At 39.2% G+C, this 9,773-nt stretch overlaps 1 non-coding gene across 1 annotated transcript; it reads right to left on the bottom strand.

Annotated features, from left to right (window-relative positions):
* Positions 1 to 678: 678 nt before the first annotated feature.
* LOC121472446 lies at positions 679 to 785 on the bottom strand. Its single transcript, XR_005982912.1, has one exon. It is a non-coding gene; the product is annotated as a U6 spliceosomal RNA (small nuclear RNA).
* Positions 786 to 9,773: the final 8,988 nt, after the last annotated feature.

Below are 9,773 nucleotides of genomic sequence, written 5' to 3'. Positions count from 1 at the left end.
ATCTTTCCAAATTTTACCCATGACCAGACACTTAAAACCCTATTAACCTGGGAACCTCCTCTTCCTTTTCTGTCTCCAGTCCACTCCATATCTCCTAAATGGCTCTCAAACTTGCCACCTCATCTTCATTTTCAAAGCCAATAGTCCAGTTATGGCCCTCACTGTGTCTTGCCTGAACTCCTGAAATAGACCCCTTCCTGGTCTCCCTAACTGTGATCTCCTCTCTCCCTACATTTCTACATCCAGATGGCTGGGGGAGTAATTTTATCCAGAAAATTTGATTTGTGCTGTCAGGTTCCTCTTCCAAAATGAAATTTGGGAAGATATATACTTCCCCCTACTCCATGGTATAAGTCTTTTATTCTATTGTTTTTAGAGTCTGCAACGCTTTTGTGAGTCGCTGCTCTCCCTGGGCCAGAAGATAATCTGATTCTTTCAATCTCAATGAGAAGAGGAAAAAAAGATTGGAGTTTTCTTAGATAGAGGCCCATCAAATCAATTCATGTGCCCTTTATTCCTTATCAAACATAATGAGAAATAATACATCAATATCACCAGCTCTATGTCCAGCCCTTACCTGAAAATGTGAGACTATCATAGTTATTTCTCTAGAGCAAACACACAGAGTGGCCCAAACCTATGCTTATTCCAGCAAAATGAAGTATTTTTTTTTAATTCAAAAATATGGAACACTTCACGAATTTGCGTGTCATCCTTGTGCAGGGGCCACGCTAATCTTCTCTGTATCATTCCAATTTTAGTATATGTGCTGCCGAAGCAAGCACCAAAATGAAGTATAGTATCTGACTATTTTCATTATCTTTCTTTGTGGCAGAGTTATATGATAGAGGATGGGATTTATAATCTCCATCCATCAGAGAAGTATATAAAACTATCTTTTATTACTTTGGGACCTTGTATAAAGTACTTGTATATATTGTTTATTGCTCCTATTGGACATACAAACAACTTATAAGAAAGGCCAAAGAGAAACCTATTACTCTCATCTGCTCCGAACCAAGAAGGAAAAGTGATTACACAGCCTTACCTGATTATCATCGGGACCTACTTGGGAATTTTCCTAGGGGTTCCACACGTCAATTATAAACAGAATTCTGACTTTGCATCTAACTCTCTTCTTCCCAAACACACAAACTAAAGGATAAAATTGTTCACATCACAAAATGATTCCTCATAACACCAAAAGATCACCAGGACCCATTCGATGGCATTTACTCAAGTGTTATTTCCAGATCATTAAATAATCTATATAGGAAGAAACTAAAGAGAGAGATTACCTGAACCACTGTGTACTAAATATCCATCAGAAATGAAATTACAGGGTAGCCTGGGTGGCTCAGCGGTTTAGTGCCGCCTTTGGCCCAGGGCGTGATCCTGGAGACCCAGGATCGAGTCCCATGTCGGGCTCGCTGCATGGAGCCTGCTTCTCCCTCTGCCTGTGTCTCTGCCTCTCTCTCCCCTCTCTCTTTCTCTCTGTCTCTCATGAATAAATAAATAAAATCTTTAAGAAAAAACAGAAATGAAATTACAATGATAAATGAACATTAGTATGTCAGCACTTATTGTTTAGAGTTTAGATTTGGCAACTTTTATTTCTTAGAGAGAGAGCTAAGCACCAGTAACCCTATTAAGATTTCTTTCATGTGGGCCCAGGGTGGCTCGGTTGGTTAAGTGTTTGACTTTAGATCAAGTCAGGATCTCAGGGTTCTGGGATAGAGTCCCATGCCAGACTCCAAGCCTAGTGAACTGTCTGCTTGTCCCTCTCTCCTTGTCCTTTCTCTCTCTCATTAATTAATAAATTAATAAATAAATAAAATCTTTTTTAAAAAGAAGAAGATTTCTTTCACGTAATTTTGCCTACCTAATATGTAAGGCGGTGAATCTTGCACTTTCCTCTGACTTTATTTCTCTTAACTCCCAGATTCCCTCAAACTCTGTTTCACCTTCAAACTCATTTCTGAACTGAGGATTGTTCTGTACCTTGGTCCCACCCAGCCTCACTCCACCCTAAGGGCTCACCTGACCAACTCCTCCTCCTGAAAGACTAGACCAGACATCAACTGACCTGTGCGTACTTTTCTGGCCTTCGTCAGGCTTATTGGACTCTGCTTCCTTCATACCCCCTTTATACCTTTTACATACCTCCATCAGAGCACAAATAACATGAAGCTGTTATTAATCTCTTCTCTAGACCACAAGTTTCTTGAGGACCAGAGCTGGCTTCCTCTTTTTACAACCAGTGTCTGGGTCCCCAACATCTCCTTGTTGCATGAATCTCTCAATTTCAAGTTCCACCTCTTCCACAAGATGTTTCCCCATCCTTGTCAGCCCAGAATGCAGCCCAGAATATTCCTTCTTCTGTTGTATTTATTTATATTCTGCTTTGTGAACTTTGTGAACAGCACTCTTCACAGAAACATGCAACACATGGTTCATGTTTTTTAAACATCATGTTAGATAGACAATGCTTAGAACAGGGTGGACATTAGTAATATTAGAAACTAATAACAGCAGCTACTTAGTAAATAGGTAACAGAACTGCTGTGATAGAAGAGATAGCAGGGTCTGGTATTGTGGACATATCTTGTTTGTGTAGCATCCTTGTTATTGAGAGAAGCATTCCTTTTGTAGCTCATGGCCTGATGATGGCTCATGTGGGGCTTACTCCATTGCCTGATTCACAAATGGGTGTATGATCCATACATAGGAGAGTACCCCACTCTAGGGCATATTGACTGGATTTGGGGAGAGCATGTGACCTAAGCTGCATCAATCAGGGTCACACCTGAAACTTTTCTGAAAGAGCTAGTCTTCATTGTCTTTTCCTCAAGATAGAAACTGCAAGGAAATGTTAACTAAAGCTATTGTAGCTGAATCGCCATTCACAATGGTGAAAGCCATTTGAAATACAAAAACAAGAGGCCAACATGCAAAGATAAGCACCAAGAAAGAGAAAAATAGAGCCCTAATATTATCACTTGAACTCCTAGGTTTTGCTTTGAGCCAGATTTGCTCCTGGATTTTCCATCACATGAGCCAAAAATATCACCCTTTCATTTAAATTAAGTTGGCTTTCTGTCACATGTGGTTTTCTTTATAAATGTCATCAAGGGAAAGGTAAAAGGAAGCTTGGGTTAAGGAAAGTAGACCTTCTTTTGGAATCTGTTTTTATCACTTTCTAGATTTTTGATCTTTGATTATTATAAAAGGTTCTCAGTTGCAGGCAAGGAAATTCAATTCTAGGTGGTTGAGTTAAAACAGGAGTTTATTAAAAGGATGCTGGAATAGAAGAGAAAGAGGTAAAATTATCTCTATCCACAGATGATACGATTTCGGAAATGCCAAGATAATAAAGAGAAAAGCCACAACAAACAATAAGAGAATTTAATTTTCAAAAGCAGTTTATAAAATCAACATCTCCTAATGAAATAATGGATCTAAATAATGCTCATCAATCACTGTTGACCTGACAAAGAGAGACAACCAGATATTATATGACTTAATAGAGGTTCACAGTGCCACCTACAAAGTAGACTTGACAAATAAACAAAAATGAATCTGATGGAGCTTCTAGAGCTAACTGATATCAATTTACAGAAAATGCATGGGACAGAGGGCATGATACATGATACCACAAGGATCCAATTAGTAAATCTTAACTGTGGGAAATGCTACAGGCAAACAACTTGGCTTCCCCAACTGCAAATTTAAAAAGGAAAGAGCAGGAGGGAGATTGAATTTACAGATTAGAAGGCATTGTTTTGGTCCTGATTTGAAGGTGTTCTTTAATGTTTAAAAAATATAGGATAATTGGAGAAATTTGAATTTGATATTAAGCTGCTATTATTAAACGGGATAATATACTTCAGCAATTTTTAAAAGAATATTAATACTTTGGAAATAAAGATTTAAAATGTTCTGGAGGAAATAAGAGATTTGCTTGAAATAATCCAGGCGAGGGGGAATATGAGTAGGGGTGGAAATGAAGCAAATTTGTCCATGGGCTGATAACCATTTAAGAAGATAACTGATATATGGCTGCTTATTATACTCTTCTCTGTACTTCTACATATGTTAAGTCATCTCTAAAAATCTTTTTTGAAAAAGATATTAGATAGCTAAGAAAAATTATTAGAAAGGCCAGAGAATGAAGGCACAAGATCCAACTTCTAGGAACAAGCCAGAATCAAGTCTCAGAAAAATGTTAGTAAGGAGTTCCCTGCAGCCACCACCAAGCACTGATTTTCTGCTCTGACTCTTCGAGCCACTGAGAGAGAAAAAGAGACAGAGTCAGAGAGGCACAGAGAGAGAGAGGAGTCACTGCCCCAGTGGAAGAGCGCACTTCCCCTCCTTCTTGTTCAGGAGCTTCTGAGAGAAAGCCTGGAGCAGATACCTCTGGTTATTGGAACTTTGGGCTTTGTTTCCAAGGAGGCTGGGAAAATGGGTAAAGTGAGCCCCTAGATAGCAAAGGGGATTCACCTCCCCATCCCCATTACAAAGAATTAGACTGTAAGCAGTTCCCAAAATAATGGAAAGAAATTCAGACACTGGACACAAAAATAAACAATGTTCACCTCATCAGGCAAACAACAAGCCCCCTGAGTTTCATCCTCCTCCATCTGTAGGATCTTTGAACCACTCCAGTGAAGACCTACTGCCCAAAACTGCTGTGAGGACCCAAAGGGATAATGAGTCTTTGAAACAAAGGTCACAAAAGTCACTCGGAAATCCTTCCCTCCTCCTTCTCTCCCCTCTCCCTCCCTTCTCTCCCTTCCTTCTTCCTCCTCCCTCCCGCTCTCCCTCCCTCCCTTCCTTCCTTCCTTCCTTCCTTCCTTCCTTCCTTCCTTCCTTTTCTTCCTTCCTCCCTCCCTTGACCTTCTCTTCTTTCTTTTCTTCCTTCATCCCCCTCTCTTCCTTCCTTTCTTTCTCTCCCTGCCTCCCTTCCTCCCTCCTTCCTTTCCTCCCTCCCTTCTTTCCTTTCTTCCTTCCTCCCTCCCCCTTCCTTCTCTCCCTTCACTTCCTTCCTTCCTCCCTCCCTTCTTTCCTTCCTTCATCCCTCCCTCTTCCTTCCTTCCTTTCTCTCTCTACCTCCCTTCCTTCCTTCTTTCCCTCCTTCCTTCCTTCTTTCCCTCCCTCCCTTCCTTCTTCCTTGTCTTGCTTCAGTTGCTACCTTCTTATTTCTTCAGGACTGAGGAGTACAAAGTAAGTAATGTTTTAAAATTGAAGTGAATTGATGGAATCCATACTTTCATAGTGGAAAAAAAAATGTTCCCTTTCCACTTGGCTCTTCTTGTACACCTGGCTTCACAGGAAAAGAAATTAGCATCTAGAAATGCACCTCTGTGTCAGCCATGGGGGAGATATTAGAGCATTCCCACATGTACCAAATCATCAACCTTTGATCAGCATGCCGGGAATGTTCATTGTCCAATAAAGCTTTGGGCAGACTCTTTGATTCACTAAAGCCAGTGCTCCTCCTAATGAAAATGCTCCCCAAAAGAACACAGCCCTGCCTTTCCAGCAGTCTCCTCAATCAGGTTCAGTCTTCGTATGCTGTGGGCTGGATTGACTCAGCATTGGTTAGCTGACTTTTAATTCTCTTCTTCCTGCCTGTCCATTCATACCAGGGACTGGAGGGAAGGACCTCTGTGTCATCAAGGTAACCACGGCTGGGTGGCTCTCTCCCATTGCCAGTCAGCATGGTCATTTTGGAAGGGGGCTGGAATATCTGACCTCATGACTATAGGAAAGTTTAGTGATTAATGATGATTTTTATCTTTGGACTTCAAAGATTGACTCATGCAGAGAATGAGCAATCTATAGGTCAGATATCTTACCTCCTCGTCATTTTCTTCCTTCAGTCAGGAATTAGAGAACTAAATACTGACCAGCTGTAAAAGATGTCTCTCCTGTCAGCAGAAAAACCTGCTTAATGGGCCCCTAAGAGGAATTGTTTTAAATAATGCTATGTGATTTTTCCCAAGAGTTTGTGCTGAAAAATGAACAACTGGAAAATTTAACACCTAACTGATCTAGACTTTATGCAAAAAGCAAGCCTCCTCTCTTATTTTTCCCTTCTGTGGTTCAGGTGTTTTGCAGCCACTTTAAAACATGTAACTCCCTTTTATTTAATAATTGGACAAATATTTATTGAGGGTTTTCTATGTGTAAGAAACTGTACAGAGCCATGAGGTTATAAGGATAAAAAGACACGGAACCAGCATTCAATAATGCAAATATCATTAATAATCTCTAATATATTTATTAGTCCTTACTTTTCACAGGGCTAGTAAACAGGTCCTAAGTCATTTTTAATATTTCTTATAATTCAATGAAACGGACCTAACTTTTTTCAAAATCAATTTACCACTTGGTAAATTTACCAATTTACCATTAGTTCATCCTATCTTCTGGGAGACCATGAATTTAAGATGCTTAGTCTGTAAGCTCAAGAAGTGGGAGACCCCGCTCCCTCCCAGACACTTCCTACAATTAGCACAATGAATTTAAAACAGCATTTTTGCCTTCACATCCAGAAACCTGTTTCGCCTTGACCTAGGTTCCTGGATGTGCATGGGTGGAAGGAGCTGGACTACATGCTTGACTTGAAGTTTGGAAATGTCAATCATCCTCCAACCATCAAAAATATTCACCTCATTCCCTCCTTCCACAATCATCTAAGTGGCCCTCTCAAATTGACTCCCACACCTGTTAATCATATAAAGAATAAAATAAAAGCAAATGCTGTTTAAAATCCTTCTTCTTCAACAAGGTCTTCTGTTTTGAAATTGTAAAATGGTCCCGGGTCTATTCTCTCACCAGCTGTGGTCTTTTATCTCCTCAAGAGAATAACTGACATCACACAAGGCAAAGCCATTGTGCTTATAGATGCCATAAATATCTCCCCTAAATCCTACATGATAAATTTCCCTCTGATTAGTAAAGCAGATACTGTAATGTGCAAGGGGGAGGGAAGAGGCTTTGATGATGCTAAACTAAGCCTCTGGAAATATCCCATCCCTCCCTCCTGAATTTCTCTGTACAACAACTGGAGTCCCGAAAATGATAGAAAGTGCAGTCTGGATTACCCACTCCCATTGCTTGCTTCCTTTAAAAAAAAAAAAAACTGATTTTCAATTATGGACAAAGTAAAACTTACTTATACAAAATCCAATGCAAGTTGAATTAGTAAAAAGTACAAACCACAATATGCTTTTTAGACCACAGCCTATAAAGGAGGAAAAAATCCTTTGACTAAAAAGTAAAACAAGGGCCTTCAGTTTTGTACATGAAATTGAAGTTACTTTATCCCTGACTCACGATCTACTTTATTTTTGATTCACAGGAAGACCTGTCCCTATACTGTGATTTTTAAAAAATAAAATAAAATAACAAGTTTCTATTTATAACGATTAGTTGATCTTTCCACAAAATTAGGTTGCTGGAAGGATTGAGAAGAGAGAGAATATTCCTGGATCAGATGGAACTGGTGAATGTGGAAATCCAAGGATTTGAGAAAGCGTTGTCAATTCTTATAGTCTGGACAATGGGAGACTAGATAATTCTGTATGTTCTTCTTGGTCTTCCTAATGCATGTTTATTCAAATGGAAAAAGAAAAAGAGAGTAGACTATTGTCATGGGGTAAGAGGTAAAAAAAAAATCATTTTTGTGTTTTGCTACTTGGAACTTCATTCATTGTAGGATACACATTTCAGATAGTTTTTTGGTTTTGCTTTTATTTTAAGTGACAGTCCTTTGTGATCTGTTATAGAGAGTTGAAATGTAAGTAATGAGATAACCCATGGGTAGGCAAAGAGACAACCACCTCGGCCCTCATTCCTCCTGAAGCCAACCTCATAGAGAGCCGGGTAGCATGTGGACGATGAAGAGAAAGCATCTGAAGTTAAGTGGAAGTTAAGGGTAGTTTTGGGGCCAATACAACAAAGAATCTGGAAACTTCTACTAATTTATTCTGTAGTCGATCCATTTCTGCATGTAAGCCAAACCCCATTATCAATTCAACTCCTCTCCCCAATGCACATCTCCTCCTTCCCCATCCCACCTTAAGCAGAGCTTGGCAAAAGACTATGCTTTTAACTAAGGTTTCTGAATTTTTTAAATCCACCCTTTGTCTAGATGAAGGGTTATGGGGGGCGGTTCTTGTCCATGCACAGCTGGGAGTTTGGTTGGGTTGATTAGTTATCATCGTATATTCTCTGCGTGCTCTCCATTAACAGCTGGACAGTGTTTTCCTTGGCCACAGGGGCTGAGCTTTATTCATTGACTCAAGCACTCTAAGGTACTGCATGGAACATTTCATGTGTGTTGGCTCTTCCTACACTACCTCTGAAGACTGAGGGAAACAATTATAAGATGCTCCTGCCCAGTCCAGCCTCCTTGGAGGAGGCTGCCACCCTGCTGATTCAACTGTCACTCAGACTGCCATCAGAGCTTACTGGCTTTAGGCTGTAAGTTACAGGAAATCTTTCCGCCTGTACTTGGTTATTTATAGAGGAGTTTATAGGATTGTTCCACAACTCAGGGGGAGGAAAATCAAACAAATGTCACCTCCTATTATCGTGGCAACTAAGTTCCACTCCGAAAATAGAAGCTGGAACCTTAACCCATTAACTAGTAAACCAATCCACTGATGTATTTAAATTTTAGTAACACTTTTACATTAAAAAAAAAATTCTTTCAAAGTTTCCCCACTCTAGAGAATCATCCCTCATTAAGCCCACCCTCATTTGCACTCTTTGATGCCTCTTTGCATGGGACTAATGTTTTAATAATGTTTTAATCCAAAACTGGATTATTCATAATACTTTCCCACCTCTCTGTAATCCTTCCTTCCTTCCTCCCTTTTTTCTTTCCTTTCTACTTTTCACGAAGACTAATATAAAGCTTACTATATGTCAGGAACTTTTTTAAGAATTTTAATCCTCATAGCAACCCCAGGAGGTAGGTGCCATTATCAATCCCATTTCACGATGAGAAGACTTGATTTATGATGCATTGTTATCAGTGGCCAACTCTATTTCATTTCTTCATTTCTTTGTTAGTAATAAAAACCAACCACACAACCCAATAACTAGAACATAAGCAAGACTTACACCTACCAAATGAATCTCTCCTACCCCTATTACCTTGCTGTACTGCTTGGTTCACTGATTTTTATGTTTTTACTAATGATTTCCTTGCTTATTTATAAAAATAATTCATGCACATGTGCATGTTTGATTAAAAAAAATCTGATCGCTTAGTTTTAGTAAGTTAACATTATGAAGTGCACTATACTGTGGTCATCTGACAACTTGCTATCACTCGCCACCACATTATCACATACAAGCTCACTCATTTCCACTGGCAAAATACATTCCACAAGGCAATATATTTCTTTGTCTCCCTGTTGATAGTAATTTGTTATCTGCTCTTGCTATTACAAACATGGTTATTATGAGTATTTTTGTAATTTTCTTGTGGTGCCCAAATGAACCAAATGCATCTTTGGTATATGCCTAGAAAACCATTGGGTCATAGAATATGGAAATGTTCAACTTTAAAATATAATGCCATGTTGCTTTCCAAAGTGTTTAGCCAATTTACAACAGCAATACATAAGAAATGTCATTAATCTATATATTCTCCAACTTTGGTATAGTTTAAATTCTTAATTCTTGCCAATTTAAATTGAGCATGAAGTGGCATCTGCTATAGTCTCAGTTTGCTATTCCAGATCTTGATTTGCTAG

The sequence above is a fragment of the Vulpes lagopus genome, chromosome 11 (genome assembly GCF_018345385.1).
Source record: "Vulpes lagopus strain Blue_001 chromosome 11, ASM1834538v1, whole genome shotgun sequence".
In the NCBI taxonomy this organism is placed as follows: domain Eukaryota; kingdom Metazoa; phylum Chordata; class Mammalia; order Carnivora; family Canidae; genus Vulpes; species Vulpes lagopus.
The sequence above is the reverse complement of the archived record's forward strand: the minus strand, read 5'-3'. Positions and strand labels throughout refer to the sequence as shown.